The sequence below is a fragment of the Panthera onca genome, chromosome A1 (assembly GCF_046562875.1).
Source record: "Panthera onca isolate mPanOnc1 chromosome A1, mPanOnc1 haplotype 2, whole genome shotgun sequence".
Taxonomy (NCBI): Eukaryota; Metazoa; Chordata; class Mammalia; order Carnivora; family Felidae; genus Panthera; species Panthera onca.
Window position 1 is genome coordinate 234,313,740 of NC_138339.1, and position 17,986 is coordinate 234,331,725.

General features: G+C 40.5%; 1 protein-coding gene across 5 annotated transcripts in view; it reads right to left on the reverse strand.

Moving 5' to 3' along the window:
- WASF3 (WASP family member 3) overlaps positions 1-17,986 on the reverse strand; it is a 134,035-nt gene that overhangs the window by 104,282 nt on the left and 11,767 nt on the right. The window contains exon 1 of one of the 5 annotated variants that reach the window (XM_078445084.2): positions 12,307-12,329. The exons of the other annotated variants lie outside the window; for them this stretch is intronic. The gene's annotated coding sequence lies outside the window, so the exon portion shown is untranslated. Of the gene's footprint in view, positions 1-12,306; positions 12,330-17,986 lie in introns of those variants that run through there. 5 annotated transcript variants of the gene reach the window in all.

Below are 17,986 nucleotides of genomic sequence, written 5' to 3' on the forward strand. Positions count from 1 at the left end.
GGCTCTTTGGAGAGACAGACCTGGTTTTTACGCACCCTCCTAATGACAAGAACAAACTACAACAAAGCTACAGTAGCTTCAAAAGGCTGTCAAGGCTGTAAAGAGCAAAGGGGATACTGTATAAACGTAATACAAAAGGGGAATGCAAAGTTAGTCCAAACCATTGGAACAAATGCTGTTAAAATGTCTATACCACCCAAAGCAATCTACACGTTTAATGGGATCCCTATCAAAATACCAACAGTACTTTTCACAGAACAAGAACACACAATCCTAAAACTCGTACGGAATCACAAAAGACCTTAAATAGCCAAAGAAATCTTGAAAAACATACGGCGCTATCACAATTCCAGATTTCAAGTTATATTACAAAGTGGTAATAATTAAAACAGTATGGTGCAGGCATAAAAACAGACACCCAGATCAATGGAATAAAATAGAAAATCCAGAAATAAAACCACAATTATATGGTCAATTAATCTTCTACAAAAGAGGAATGAATATCAAATGGGAAAAGTCTCCTCAACAAATGGTGCTGGGAAAACCGGACAGCCAAATGAAACAGAATGAAACTGGACCACTTTCTTTCACCATATACAAAAATAAACTCAAAATGGATTAAAGACCTAAATGTGAGACATGAAACCATCAAAATCCTTGAAGAGAGCACAGGCAATAATTTCTCTGACATCAGCCATGGCAACATTTTTCTAGATATGTATCCTGAGGCAAGGAAAATAAAAGCAAAAATAAACTATTGGGAGTACATCAAAAAAATAAAAAGATTCTGCACAGCAATCAACCAACAAAACTAAAAGGCAACCTACAGAATGGGAAAGATATTTGCAATGACATATCCAACAAAGGGTTAACATACAAAATACATAAAGAACTGATACAACTCAACACCCAAAAATCCCCAAATAATGCAATTAAAAAGTGGGCAGAAGAGGGGGCGCCTGGGTGGCTCAGTCGGTTAAGCGGCCGACTTGGGCTCAGGTCATGATCTCGCGGTCTGTGAGTTCGAGCCCGGTGTCGGGCTCTGTGCTGACAGCTCAGAGCCCGGAGCCTGTTTCAGATTCTGTGTCTCCCTCTCTCTGCCCCTCCCCCGTTCATGCTCTGTCTCTCTCTGTCTCAAAAATAAATAAACGTTAAAAAAAAATTTTTTTTTTTAAAAATGGGCAGAAGGTACGGACACTTCCGCAAAGAAGACATCCAGATGGCCAACAGACACACGAAAAGATGCTCAACATCACTCATCTTCAAGGAAATGCAAATCAAAACTACAAAGAGGTATCACCTCACACCTGCCAGACTGCCTAAAATCCAACAACACAAGAAACAAAAGGTGTTGGTGAGGATGTAGAAAAAAAGGAAACCTAGGGCCCTGTTGGTAGGAATACAAACAGCCATTGTGGAAAACACTATGGAGGTTCCTCAAAAAAATAAAAATAGAACTACCCTAGGACCCAGCAATTGCACTACTGGGTATTTACCAAAAAAATACAAAAACACTAATTCAAAGAGATACATGCACCCCTATGTTTATTGCAGCATTATTTGTAGTAGCCAAATTATGGAAGCATCCCAAGTGTCCATCGATAGCTGAATGGATAAAGACGAAGTGGGGGGGGGGGGGGGTGTGGGTGTGTGTGTGTGTGTGTGTGTGTGTGTGTGTGCGTGTGCGCGCGCAATGGAATATTACTCAACCGCGAAAAGAAGGAAATTTTGCCATGGGCAACAACATGGATGGAGCTAGAGAGCAGAAGCAAAATAAGTCAGTCAGAGAAAGACAAATACGATATGTTCTCATTCATATGTGGAATTAAAAAACCTGAAGTAAAACAAGCAAAATAAAGAAAAATAAAAACATCGGGCTCATTCAAAAATTATTAAGAAATTTTTTTTTTTAAATGAATTAATTAGGGGCGCCCGGGTGGCTCAGTCGGTTGAGCGTCCGACTTCGGCTCAGGTCATGATGTCACGGTCCATGAGTTCGAGCCCCGCGTGGGGCTCTGTGCTCACAGCTCGGAGCCTGGAGCCTGCTTCGGATTCTGTGTCTCCCTCTCTCTCTGCCCCTCCCGCACTCATGCTCTGTCGCTCTCTCTGTCAGAAATAAACAAACATTAAAAAAAAATTTTTTTTAATGAATTAACAAATGAAAAAAACATAGTCCCAACCCCAGGGTACCATGTGTTCAGGGGGACACTCTTCTGAGAAACTGTCTAAAAAAACAACAAAAACAAAGACTATAATCAAATTAGTAATTTAAAAAGTAAACATTTTTTTTTAATAGGGTAAGGAATTTTCTACGAAGATACCATCCAGCAGAAAACAGTTCCCGCTCGGGTTGAAGGACCCCTGGGGTCCAGCTTCCACCTCACCTCCCCTGTGAACTATTCTGTATCTTTCAGTGCTCCCATTTTGGGCACAGACAGCCACCACCCCGACCTCTAGGAGAAAGAGCCCCACGCTCATATCAGGAATTCTCTACAGGCCTGGTGCATTCACTCACTGACCGCGTGAACCTTTCTCACCCATCGAAGGAAAATCGCTGGACTTTTTCTCATCCTTGCTTGCTCCCCAGTGCCTCTGGAACTTGCCCCCGTGCAAACGAGAATCATCTGAACAATAAGCTACCTTCTGAGCGTACTCATCAAATTCCACCGGATCGTAAAGACCCTTAACACCATAAATCACTAGACAAGCATGCAGTCTTATGAGAACTGGTGACAAGTTATCCACACTAACTCCGCCCAAACCACAACACCGCAGTTGTCACTCTCTTCGCACCAAGACCCCAAATCACTAACTCGGCGTTAATTTCCTCCTGCCCTGTTCTAAACATCCACAAAGAGGCCTGTCATCACCTTTCTGGTTGACAAATTATCCCCTCATAATTCTCCCCTATTACTTCTAACAGCTAAAAAGGACACCTAGGTGGTTGTGTCCCTCTCTTCAAAAGTGTGGTCAATGCTGCACACGCAGGTCTGAAACTTTCTCAAGAATGTTCTTACTCTTTCTGTCGTCCTCTATTCTGCCGGCTGCCGGGCAGGTTTCTATTCTTGGTACATCACTCTCAACCCTTTATTTATTATTTACATGCTCTCCTTTACTCCTTACAACTCTATGGGGTAGTTACTGTTTTATAGATGAGAAGAGCAAGGCTCCCCGAAGTTGGCAAGTGCCCCAGAAACCACGCTGCTAGGAAATGGCAAAGCCAAGATTTGAACCCAATGAGTCTGCCCCCAGAGCCCCTGCTCCACTGGCTTGCAATTCTGTCTCAGCCGGTCTCAGAGGCCATCAGTCATCAGTCCCGAGCCTGAAACCTACAAAGGGGTAGGTCTAGTCAGGAACCATCTCTACATGATTGCGTTTATGTACATCCCCCTGTTCAAAAAGACAACAGATGATGGAAGTCAGTTAAAAAAAAAAAAAAAAAAAAGACTAGAAGCATCATGTGAGCTAGAAATGAAACAAGTGCAGAAGGCAGCCCCTAAACCCTGTACATCCGCTACAGGTGAAACAAGTTTGGTCGAAGGACTTGCAAAGGGAAATCTGAGATACTAAAGAACTCAGTGTCTACAGCCACAAACCTGCCAAACGCTCACGGAAACTGCCTTTACTCCCGATTCGAAGTCCCGAAAGCAAACATATTTCAATCCACACCTGCTAACATCCTATCCCAAAGTACCAGTACATATCCCTTCCTCCTCAATATCCCAAACAGCCCCCCTGTGTTCTTCCGAAACCAAAGCCCAGTTTGTAGCAAACGATTGTCAAAGAATCTCTAGTACAAGATAATTAAAAACAAAAAGCCAAGGAATTCTGATTATCTTCACTGAAAACATGACAACTTGGGACCCCTTACCCACAAAAGCAGTGGTTCTGTAATGTGAAAATGAGCGAAGGAAAACCTCACTAAAAAGGACCAGGGAGGCCAGAAAGGGGAGCCTGGCCCACTCAACATCAATTACAGGAAGCAGTGTCAATTACAGGTCCCAACGGGAAAAGATGGGACACCGCATCTCCTACAAGGAATGTGCTACCCCTTCAAGTCAGCCAAAGAGAAACCGTTGTCACCCTGAACTCTTGCTTCTCTCCGAGGGGCTTTCTGTTCCCAACAACCCCTCCCAACTTCCTCCTCCTTCTCAATAAATTAACATTCCTCTCCTTCGTCTGGGGGACTGGCCTTCCACAGATTGCATGTCTCAGACTGCAGTTCTCCACTATCCCCGGATAGACCCATTTTGCTGGTAAAATAATTGGCTGTTTTAATTCTTTTAGGTTAACAGTAACTTCTCATTAGAACACCAAGCAGCTGCAAAGGGAATGAGTCTGTTTGGAACGAGAGCGGAAGGGTGCTGACTGATTTCTCCACGCTAACTTGTCACTCGTGACTACTCCCCGTCCTTCTCTGACATTTACAGCTAACTCGTGTCCTACTGCTTCCTTCTATCACAATATGAATTTATGAAGTTTCCCCCTTACTTTCCTTCCCAAAGGAACAATTACCAGCCAAAGTGAAACTCTGGGTGATAAAGCTATTAAATATATACATACGTGTAGGAAACCTCACTGGGAAGGAAAAACAGCAAATTAAGAAAACTGAAGCTAACCGAAGAAACTTACATACAGCAGCAAGAAAATAACAGTGCCTAAAAAAAGTTACAAAACTATGCTAGATTAACTTCGGTACTCTAGAACCAGAAAGAAAGCAGTAAAATATAACCTTAAGATGTAGCATTTATCATTTCTGCATCTGGGGGAAAGGGAAGGGAAACCGATCAAAATGCTCTGGTCAACTCAAAGCACTCTGGGCTTCTATTCATTCAACTTTCCAAAAATTTGCTTTTTCTAGTTAATCATTCGTATGCCTACCACTTCAAAAATTCAGGGAGCTTCAAATTAAATTTGCTGAATCTTCTGATTTATTTTAGCACTTCAATCAGAAGACTAGGATAAATCAAATTCTACTCAATTTAGGAAATCATATTCCATTCCTCCAGAGAAGGAAGGGTTTCATTAACCATCACTGCCTGTAAAAACAAATGCCATCTTCAAGAAAAGAAATTCTAAAATTACTAGAAATAATTTGAGGCTGTAATTAGAAAATTGGGGGGGGGGGAGGGAGAAAGTTGGGGGGCGAGGGTCAAGAAGCTCTAAAATATATTAAATCCAACACTTCAGAAATAATATTTGAATGCTAATTGGACCTATGAAAGAATATGAATCTAATGCTTGGCCAGTTTTATACAAAGCCCATTGAGAGAGTAACTCCATTCACGGAGATTCTTTCCAATGTTCCTGACAGAAATGGAAAGTGCACATACTTTTAACCCATGTCATGCTACAGAACCTCTGAAAAAGCCCACTTCTAGACACATTCATATTAATGGATCTGCCCCAATACTCTTCTAAAAGGAAAAGTTTAAGAGGCTATTTTTTAATGAAATCTTATATATTAGAAAGCCAAAAATACACAGTAAGAAATTCCTGGAAATGCAGGCATCTCCAATGTTCGACATCTGAGGTTTCAGAAACGCAGTCAGTCTGGAAATCGTCTGTTTTTCAGCATGATGTGGTTCATTTTTTCTGGATTCATCCATTCCTTTGCGTTACCAGTTCATTCATTTCTGATGACCATGCATAATCAGGGTTCACACTAACCATGAGGAATGTCACCCCCTGGTAGAAAAGGGTCACTGCAAGGGTACATATCATGTCTATACATCACTGCACGGGAGGCCGGAGGGGGGACTGCAAGATGGTCTACGTTTTTCTTTTTTTCCTTTGTTTTTATCAGAAATTCACAGAGACCAAAAATACATAAATAAATAATGGTAAAACAGGCAAGGAGACAATATATGTGAGATTATGTTATATGTGCAAAATAACCCAAACAGAAATGTCTCCTCAGAAGAGGAGAAATATTATTTTCAACCTTATTTTCTGTCATTGGCACTTCAATTCGACACTTGTCCGGACCCAGATTACTCACTTATTTAATCCATGGAACACTGAAATATTTGAATTTCATTTGTCTACCACCCGAAATGACCCAATAAAAGGTAAGCAAAAAAAAATAAGGATTATAATTAAATAACTTACTTATAATCAATCATCAGTATCCTTCCCCTTTCTCTAGCTTAGACACCTTACTACTACTTTTTTTTTTTTTTTTTTTTTTTTTTTTTTTTAAGAGAGAGCAGGGGAGAAGGGCAGAGGGACAGAGTCAAAGAGCCCCACACAGAGACAGATCCAAAGACCTAGGGATCATGACTTGAGCCAAAATCAAGGGTCAGATGCTCAACCAGCTGAGCCACCCAGGCACCTCTACTTATGTATTTCAATCTAGTTTCTCTCTTGTTGTTTTTACAGAGACTAAGTATCCATTTCATGTTCAAAAAACAATCCCAGACAATCATCATCCTAAAATTCCATAGTCCAATCACAGACATCAGGTAATTATCATTTTTTAAACGATTTTGAGGTTAAATCCTACCTAGATGGAAGCAGATCAACAAAACTGACAAACCCTGAAACTGACCAAGATAAAAAGAGAGTAGAGCACAAAATCAGTTATGAAATAAGAAAACATCAATTACCACCAACCAATTATAAAGGAATAACCAACAAATGTACGCCACCAAACTGGACAACTCAGATGAAAAGGAAAGTTGCTGGAAACATATAAGTTAACAAAAGTAACTAAAAAAGAAAGAGAAAAGCTGAATTAGGTCGTAGCAAGTTAACAGACTGGATTAATAATTAAAACTCTTCCCACAAAGAAAAGCTCAGGGTCAAATGGCGCCTGGGTGGCTCAGTCGGTTAAGTGTCCGACTTCAGCTCAGGTCATGATCTCACGGTCCGTGAGTTCGAGCCCCGTGTCGGGCTCTGTGCTGACAGCTCGGAGCCCGGAGCCTGTTTCAGATTCTGTGTCTCCCTCTCTCTCTCTGCCCCTCCCCCGCTCAAGCTCTGTCTCTGTCTCAAAAATAAATAAATGTTAAAAAAAAAAAAAACTTTTTAAAAATTATTTTCTGAAAAATCGGTTGTTTTTCTACATAACAGCAACAACCAGAAATGAAATTAAGACCCCCAAGGTAAGGTGTTTGTACAAATCTGGGGTCCAGCACCTTATCTGTTTTTCAAGACCTCAAGAGCAGAAGTCACATAAGCATACAATATACCACCATCCCAAACTATAAATCAATAGAATTCCCAAGCTTGTGTACACGGCAGAATCCTCTAGAGGTCATTTAGAAATTTCAAACCTATGCAACACCCCAGGCCCAATTAAATCACAATTTATGGGACCAGGACACAGGCGTGAGTATCTTTAAAACTCCCTGGGTGAACCACTGCTGTATGAAGCAATAATCCTCTAAAATTTTTGTTCAGGACCTCTTACCATCTGAAACCCCAAACTGTGATTGTTCATGAGTTGTATGTATCAATATTTACCATATTAGAAATTATGAGAAAAATGTTTTAAATAAAACGCTGGGGTGCCTAGGTGGCTCAGTCAATTAAGCGCCCAACTCTTGATTTCAGCTCAAGTCAAGCAAGATCTCACAGTCATGAAACAGAACCTCACACTGGGCTCCATGCTGGGCATGAAGCCTGCTTAAGATTTTCTCTCTCTCTCTCTCTCTCTGCCCCTCCCTGGCTCACACACATGCGCTCACTCTCCCCCTCTCTCTCTCTCTCTCAAAAAAAAAAAAAAAAAGCACTGAAAAGGACAAAATAAATTCATTATGTGTGAACAAACGTATCTTAAAAAATAACTGTATTTCTCAAAACAAAAAACCATTGGCGCCATTGTATTTTTACGAGTTTCTTTAACATCTGGCTTAAAAGAAGGCAGCTGGATTTTCGTATCTGCTTTCTGAATTCATTCCACTGTAACACGTTGTTTTGGCTGCAGTGTGTGGAGACAATTCAGTCTTACACAGATATCTAGTTGGAAAGACGAGTTTTTAATAGTCTTTTCTTTTTTTTTTTTTTTTTTTTTTTTTTTTTTTTAATTTTTTTTTCAACGTTTTTTATTTATTTTTGGGACAGAGAGAGACAGAGCATGAACGGGGGAGGGTCAGAGAGAGAGGGAGACACAGAATCGGAAGCAGGCTCCAGGCTCTGAGCCATCAGCCCAGAGCCCGACGCGGGGCTCGGGCTCACGGACCGCGAGATCGCGACCTGGCTGAAGTCGGACGCTTAACCGACTGCGCCACCCAGGCGCCCCTTAATAGTCTTTTCAAGTAACTGTTAGCTCTGTCATGCAGCCTCTGAAAAACCCTATTATATGCTCTGACATAATGAGAGTAAAAAGGGCAAATTATATTCTAGCCTAATTTTGAAAGTAAGTGCGACCTCAATGACCCCTAAAAAGGTGCTGGAGACTCCCCGAGGTCCCGTTCTACACTGAGAAAACTGCTGGTCGAGAGTATAGAAGCAAGGAGGACTAATGAGGTCTGCAGCTGTCAGAGAGGCAGGACTTCCGCTAGAAAAAATAGACAGGGGGAGGGAGGGGGAGAGAGCTGGCTCAAAACCCACATTGGTTTTCGATGAAAAGATTAACACTTATAAGTGAACTGAATCAAAACCGAACACGAGCTGTGAAGGAAATCTATATCCGAACACCAGTGTAAACGTGACGTATACAGAATAAATCCAGCTATTAAAGAAACTGCGGCTTGAAGGATTAACGCAAAGTGGACAAATCCAGGGAACCACCATCAAGATCATGAAATAAGACCATGCCAGCACCCTCAGAAGTACCCATCGTGCCTCTCTCACTTAGAATCCCTCCTTCTTCCCCAAAGATAATCACCTCCCCTGTTCCTGACACCCCTTTAAAACCGCATTTAGCAAAAGCATGCAGTTTGGATTCTGCTGTCTAGCATCTTTTCACTCAACGTCAAATTTATGAGATTTTTACTGCTGTCGCACACGGCTTCAACTTTTTCACTTCTATCACTGGGCATAATCGTTGTGCTACTGACGAACACGTGGGATGTATCCAAATGGGGTATTACAAATAATGCTTCTATGCACACCACCGTACACGTTATCTTGGTGCAATCGTGCACGCATAGCTATGGAGCGTATACGTAGAAGACAGATACCGGTTCACGAGGAATGTGGACCTCCGACTTCGGTACAACCCCCAACAGCTCTTCGACGCGTATGTACCAATTTCCACTCCCATCAGCTGGGATATGCATTCCGGTGGCTCCACGCCACAGACTGCCGGTCTTTTCAACGTTAGCCCATCTGAAGACTGTGGCGATATCTCAGCATTATTTATTCTGCACTTCCCGACTACTGAGTTTAAACTTCTTTTCGTATCTTCATTGGCTATTTGTACATCTTCTGGAAAAGTGCAAGTTCAAGTCTCTTGCCCATTGATCTGTTAGGTTATCTGGCTCTCTTACTGATCTCTGCCAGCTCTTCAAATTTTCGAGGTAGGAGACATGTCAGTTTACATGTGATTCAAACATTCTTTTTCAGCCTATGGACTACTTTTTGAATCTCAATGGTACACTTTAATAAACAGAAGTTCTTAATACTCAGTTCAACTTAGCATCTGTTTATTTATAGTCAGGGCCTTCTGTGTCCTGTTTAAGAAAGGTTCTCCTGCTCACAGGCCATGGGGATTTTCTATATTATTTTTTACCTGTAGACCTGTAGTCTGTGTGGAATTGATCTCTGAGTATGATACAGGATAGGGGTCAAATGTCAATTAGGGACAGCCATCTTAACAATCACACAACAATTTTTATCAAAAAAAAAACATTCTTTCCAGACTGTTTTGCACTTAACATAATCAGACATCTATAAATGCCTGGGCCTGCTTTAGGGCTTTCTACTCCACTTCATTAATCGTGTTTGCCTACGCTTACACGCATTAATACCACGCTGCTTGAATCCTATAGCTTTATAATAACTCTATGTATCTGATAAGGCCAGGGATTTGTTGTTCTTCAAGAATGTCTTGAAACTCGTGGCCCTCTATTTTTCCACATAAATTTTAGACACAAAGAGTCAATTTCCATTCCTCCCCAAATTTTTCAGGCTATGGTCTAAGGTTGAACAGAATCCATGTATTGATTTAGAGAGGACTGACATCTCCATAATATTAAGGCTTTCATTTCATGAACATGATATAGTCCCCCTTTCCTTACCTTTCCCTTAAATTCTCTAAATATTTTATAGTTTCCTGCACAATGGTATTATAAATTTCTTGCTACTTCTACTCCTATATATTGGGACCTTTAATGCCAGAACAATGTCTTTGTTAATTTCATTTTCCAATTGCTATAGAGAATTCAACAACCATGCTAAATACACTTCTAAAGTCTACTAACTTATGTGTAGATTCTCTTGGATGTTTCTAGATACAATACTACACAGACCAACTGTACTACCTACATATATTCAATTGTTCTTTTTGTTCTAATTCTTATCCTTTTACTTTTCTTTTCTTACTGCATTGGCCATAACCTACAGCATAATGGTGAATAAATGTGGTAGGGACAAGCATTCTTATTTCATTCCCAATTTCAGAAGATAAGCATTCCATCACTGAACACCATTAATATGACATTTGCTGTAAGTTTCCTTGTAGATACTCTTCCTGAGATCATTCTTTCCTAGTTTGCTTAAGAGTTTTTCAACATGAACAAATATTAAATTTGAGTGCTTTCTGCATCTCATAATGATTATACTAGTTTTTCTCCTTCATTAACATGATGAGATACATTTGATTTTGAGTATTAAGCCAACCTTGCATTCTAGAATAAATACAAAACGCTCATGTTACCCTTTTACACTGGTAGATCTCATTGTTATGCTTAAGGATTTTTGCAAGTATGTTCATGAATGAGACTGTCCTATAATTTATTCCTTGACAATATTTGATGTTAAGATTATGCTTGTCTGGCAGGACTTCCAGGCTTGCAAGAGTTTGGCCACCCTGATTCCAAATCTCCCCATACATCCTCTTTCCGAAACATCTATAAGAAGAGCAAAAATATCCACATATGACCCATGCCTTCGTGCCGGAATAGAAAGCAGAATACAACAGCCTTCAAATAACCTGTAAATAAATAAACTGCATTCCAACAGAGCTTCCACCCTACACCACTGAAAGCCTATGGCTGGAGAGAACAAGGCTGGAGAGATGAAAGGTTATATAAAACAGAGTAGAGACATGTGGAAGACTTAAATGACCCTCAACCCCCTGGGGGGAGAAAAAGTGCTTACGTCACTGAACACAGATCAAGACTTGGTAGTTCACAGAACGGGCTGCAAGAGAGGGGCTTGAAAGTGAGCGGAACTAGAAGTCGCAGCCTTGGAGAAGCAACGTTTGTGAAGAAGGGTCAGTTATTTAGAGAGACTGGCACGTCTTGGAGACATGGCAGAAAGGGGAAAGAAAGAAAGAAGAGGAAAATTAAGAAACTGCAGAAATGAAAGCAAAAATAAGACAAGCCACCCGCCCACCAAAACTGACATCATTAAAAGAATTTAGGGAACAACTGGAAAGAGTGCTCTCCAACCAAGAAACCTACTCACAAAATAAACAGGGATTCAAAAACGTAAATGAAGTCCATACCCACACAAAACTGCTAGAGGAAAACAGAAAATGTAAATCAAAGCATTTCACTAACAAAACTTCTCCCCCAAAGCATCTGTGAAACCAAAGAAAACTCTAGTATGACACTCAAAACCGAACTGAGTACCCTCAAACAAGCACATGTGAATCTAGTACAGAAGCTGACAATGAAAATGGACTGAAAAAGAAACTGAAACAAAAGCAAGCTGAACTTAATTGGGAAAGAAATAGAAGGAAAAAATCCTGTTGCAGAAGATTAAATGAAAAGGTGCCCAAAGGAAATTAACTTCAAATGAAAATTTAATAAAAGGCATTAAGAAAAAGTGAGAAAACAACCAAAAGAAAAAGATAAAGAAATGAGTATGCAGAGAGTGAATGAAACAGAAAACAGGCAAAGAAGGTCAAACATCATGTAATTGAAGACACACGTATTCCAGGGTACAAAGAGTCAAGACTCTGGGAAAAGATATTTAAAATACTGAAAGAGGGACGGCACCTGGGTGGCTCAGTTGGTTAAGCATCCGACTCTTGATTTTGGCTCAGGTCATGATCTCACGGTTGTGAGATGGAGCCCTCCCTGCGTCAGCCTGAGAACTTAGCGAAACATAGGTTTTTATATCCAGCCAAGCTGTCCTTCAACTATCAGGACCATGAAAAATACTCGAACAAGCAAGAACTCAAAAAATGCTTACACAGGCACGCATCCTGAGGATTCCAATCACCCTTCTCAACTCAGGCTCATCATCTGAATCAAAGACACAGAATGATCGGCGTGACTATCTTCTCAGTTCTCCCAAAGACACAAAACTAACACACTTCTACATGCACAGGAGAGAAGTTAATCCATTATATTCAATGGATGCGCTAGACACTGAACTCCATCTAACCACGGAATGGAACAGGCAGTCAGACATGAGGAAGAGGCAAAGGCAGTGATACACAGGAGACACATAAGAAGCCTGAGGGCACAACATCCTGACTTTGTGGCTTTTTTTTTTTAAATGTTTATTCGTTTTTGAGAGACAGAGAGAGAGAGAGAGAGAGGATATGAGTGGGGTAGGGGCAGAGAGAGGGAAACAGGATGTGAAGCTGGCCCTGAGCTGACAGCCGTGAGCCTCATGTGGGACTCGAACTCACGAACACTGAGATCATTACCTGAGCTGGAGTCAGGCTCAACCGACTGAGCCACCCAGGTTCCCCCTTACTTTGTGGCTTCCAACACACAGGGCTGATAGACCAAGAGCCACAGGTGTAGAACATGGCTCTCCTCTTCAACCTCTGTCCCAGGGTAACCTGTAGATTCATTTTAATATATTTACACTGTGGTTTCAACCCCCACTCCCTGGGGGAGATGGCCATGACAGTTCTGGCAAGAACCGTGTGTGTATAGGGCCAAAAGCTCCCCTTCCTAACCTGTGGGAGTAGTCCCGTAGATGACTGGAAGCAACCTCAGCCCTCAGTGGGAGATGGCCCTAGCTGTGACCCATGACCTATGCAAACACAGAAAGAAATGTCCCCTCTAACCCCGGCAGCTGCCACTTCTGGGCCTGCCCACTCTCCCACCTTGAGGATGTACTGTCCTTAATAAACTGCTCCGTGCTTGCTACTTTCCGTCCGGCCACCTTTATTCCAGAGCAAGTGTGGATCCGCACATAAATCTTCTCCTGGGGAAGCCAAGAACTGAGACCTCCGTTCACACAATGCAGAATCTCCCACCGGTCACAGGATGACTGAAGAGGACTGATGAAGAAGTGCCCAGTCTGTGTATTCAACGGCAGAACTAAAACTAAAAACGAGACTAGGGTCACAGATAGAAGTATATAAACCTACGTTGTGACAAAGCAGAAAATTGCAACAAAAATAATGGGAAGGGGCACCTGCGTGGCTCACTCGGTTAAGCGTCTCGACTCTTGGTTTCGGCTCAGATCGTGATCTCAGTCATGAAATCGAGCCCCAAGTAGGGCTCCACACTGACCATGGAGCTTCTTAAGATTCTCTCTCTCCCTCTGCCCCTCCCCGGCTTGCGAGCGAGCGCATACACTATAAATAAGTTAAGTAAGTGAGTAAAATGGGGAGGTAAAAGAGAAAGAAAAAAAACAATAAAATCACTACTGTATTGGTAACAGGTGAGAATCAAAAGAAGCCATATCAAGGTGACATACAAGAGAGTAAAATGGGTTAAAATGGTTAAAAAGGGGGAGGGTGTACTATACAGGTACATAATTGAAAAGTAACCGCTAGAACAAAAATTTATTCCTTCCTAGATACGAAGTTGTCTTTATCAAGCTCAAGGAAAATACACGTAATAATGAGTGAACACAGTAAGTTCGATACACACGGTAACTGTATCATAGATGACAACAGAGCTGAAAACAAGTATCTCAGTTATAACAATTCATGTGAATGAACTAAACTTGCCTACTTAAAAGATTTTCAAACTTCCTCAGAGAGCAAAGGCCAACCCTGTACCGTAGTAACGAGAAGATAGATTTAAGATGCAAGATTCAAAAAGGCTAAAAATAAAGCGATGCACAAAAACTTATCAGGCAAATGGAAGCAATTAGGTGGCAATCATACCAGACAAGATAAAAGTTAAGACAAAAAGTATTCAAGCGGATGAATGCTAAAAGCTATTATTTCACAATGCAAAAAAAGTATTAATATCTATGAATCAAATAACAGAAACTACAACCAATCCAAGAAAAAATACAATCTCTATAAATAAGAGACACGCACTACTCAGTACCCAAAACAGATCAGGAAGGAAAATAAACAAAGACTAAAAGTAAATGATCTAGGGGCGCCTGGGTGGCTCAGTCAGTTGAGCATCCGACTTCGGCTCAGATCATGATCTCGCGGTCTGTGAGTTCGAGCCCTGCGTCAGGCTCTGTGCTGACCGCTCAGAGTCTGGAGCCTGTTTCAGATTCTGTGTCTCCCTCTCTCTCTGACCCTCCCCCGTTCATGCTCTGTCTCTGTCTCAAAAATAAACATTGAAAAAAAAAAAAAGTAAATGATCTGAACAACATAACCAATAAAGAAGGGTTTTTTTGGACATATATGAGCGCCATGCTCTAAGAATAGAGAATATACCTCCTTTGAACAAACACAAAACATTAATCCCAGGATAAGGCACAAATAAATCATGAACGTAATCTTGAAACAGCAATATTACCAACAATAACCAGTGATCAAAATTGCAAAGAAAACTGAAAGACTGGAAACAATGTAAAATGGTACAAGAAGAGAAACATAAATGAATTATGGTACACACAATGGAATCACACACAGCAAGAAGAATAAATGACCCAAGAGTACTTGCAACAACATGGACGAATTTTTAAAAATTGGTGAACAAAAGATCTAAATACAAAACCATTTATAATGATCAAAATTCGAAACCAGGCAAAACTCATCAGTTTAGAAGTCAGCATAGGGGATGCCCTTGGAGAGCAGGGTGGTCATGACTTAAAGGAGACACTGGAATGTTCTAGGTGCTAGTTTCATGGGTGATGGAATACATTTTGTGAAAATGCACCAAGCTCCACACTTTTAATGTGATTTTTATCAGTATCAATAAAATTAACATTTTTTTCTTAAAAATCAGAGAAAAGCTAGAAATTATTTTTTTAAAGCCTTCCCACCGAAAACCTTAAACAACTCTTGGAAGAAAGAGAATATACAAACAAGTCACAGAATTCCTAAAAAATAATGATAATGAAAATATTACATATCAGACTCCATGGAAGAATTTAAAGTACTAATCAGAAACAAATCCAGAGCCTTAACCACCTATGTCAATTTTTTAAGAGCAGAAAATGAATGAATTCCATTCCTAACTCAAAAAGCTAAAAAGGAGAACAAGGTAAACCAAAAGGAGTACAAAGAAGGCCCCTCACTCAGTTGGTGGAGCTTACAACTCTTAAGATCAGGGTCATGATTCGAGCCCCATGTTAGGTCTAGAGATTACTTTAAAATAAATACATTTTTTTAAAGATGGTAACTGTAAAGATACAAAAGCAGAAATTAACTTAATAAAAATTCTCATTCTTTAAAAAAAAAAAAAACTGAGTTCACGTATATGAGGGACCTAGAGTCATCAAATTCATAGACAGAAAGGAGAACGGTGGTTGCCAGGAGCTGGGGGAAGGGAAGAACGGGGGGTGAATATTCAACCAGCACAGAATTTGGATTATGGGAAGGTGAAGCAGCTCTAGAGCTGAATGGTGCTCATGGTTGCACTTAAAGGACGTAATGCCACAGACCTGTACAGCTGAAATAACAAAACAAAGCATACACTAATTTCAGCAAAGGAAAAAAAGAAGCGAATACACGAATACAAAAAAGATAAAATCTATAAATCATAAAAGAGTACCCTGCCCCCTTGCATGCAAACACATTTAAAAACCTAGATGAAATAGATAATTTCTTAGGAAATACAGCGTATCAAAACGGACCCCAGCAGAGACAATGCTTAAACCAACTAACTTCCCTAGAAGAATCAGAAAAAGTTACCAAAGAACTACCTTACTGAAAGAGGACCAAACCAGAGAGCCCAGAGGAAATCTACCAAACCCTTAAAAAACAGACAGTTCCAATATTAAATTGTTTTAAAACATGAAAAATAAAGAGTAACTTCCAAATTCTTTTTATGAATCAAGTATAACATAAAAAACTGTAACGTTAATACCTGAACCCAATTAAGATAGTAAAAAAAAAAAAAGAACACCTTTACAAACGAATAGCACTTAGGAACACCGATGCAGACATATGAAATAAAATATTAAAGAAAAAAAAACCCAGGGCACCTAGGTGACTCAGTCAGTTAAGCGTCCAACTCTTGATTTCAGCTCAGGTCATGATTTCATGGTTTGTGGGATCAGGCCCCATGTCAAGGGTCTACACTGACAGTGTGAGGCCTGCTTGGGATTCTCTCCCTCCTTCTTTCTCTGCCCCTTCCCTGCTCACACACATACATACTCTCTCTCTCTCTCAAAAATAAATGAATAAACTTAAAGGAATAAAAAAAAAAAAAACCACCAGTATTATTATTATTGTTATTCAGTATTAGCAAATTGAATAATAACAACTCACCATACTAATAAATCTAATGAGAAAAAATACACAATAACCTCCAAAAAGGCCTGAAAAAAACCCTTGACAAAATTCAGCATCCATTCCTAATTCTGGAAAACCATCTCTTGAATAAATAGGAATGAATGGATGCTTCTTAACATGACTTTACCGATACATATAGAGAGAGTATGTGCGTAGGAGTACCCACACAAGTACCCACACAAGTACCACACAAGGAGTACACCCACAAGAGAGCAGGCACACAAGAGAGCGGGGGTGCCAACATCTTACTGGGTCAAAACTAGAGGCATGCCCACTTAAGGCCAAGAACCAAGCAAGGATGCCCAATACGTTGTCTACTATTTAACACTGTTCTGGAGGCATTCACCAAGAGAAAACAATTAAAAACACAAACAGTGAAAAAGGAGAAATAAAACTCTCTACTAGCTGATTGCATGACAGTAAACCTGGAAAATCAAAAGAATCGGTGATAAAAAATAACTCCAGAAAGGGAATTCCGCAAGGCAGCAGGATATAAAATTAACAAACAAAAAAACAATAGCCTTCGTGTCCACAACCGATAACCAGTCAGGATATGTAATGGAAGAGAAAACCCCATTTGTAACAGCAAGAGAAAAGAACGCACACTTAACAAGAAATGTTCAAAACTTCCATGAAGAAATCTACAGACTCACACTCCTGAAAAGGCACACCCTGTGAGACTTCCGCATCCACCATTCATGGATGAGATATCGCAACTTCAGTAGATTGGCAGTTGGTTCTCCCTAAACTAATTTACAAATATAACACAACTGCAATAAAAATTCCTCGGAAGCTTCTTTATGGAGCTAGACAAGTTGACGCTCAGTTAACACTGAACTGGAATGAGGGAGAAGTAGCCCTACCAGATACGAGAACAAAGTTCCACGATTAAAATTGTGGTGGTAGCACTCAAAGAGGCAGACAGACCAGGGAAATGAAACAGAGAATGCAAAAACAGACCCAACCTATATACGGAAACCTAGTAATATATAATAACGGTGGCATCTCAAATGACTCGCGCAAAGATGGGCTTCATCAATGTTGGGGGCAAGTGAATAGCCATGTGGAAGATAAGATGAGACCCATTCATAATATCACACACCAGAATAAACTCCAAGTGCAGCAGAAATCAAAATGTAAGAGCTGAAAGCTACCTAACTTCTTAAGGAAATCATTGGTGAAGCCTTCTGTAACATGGGTGCAGGGAAAGGTTTTCAGACCTTGACTTAAAATCCATACCCGAAAATTACATGTGAA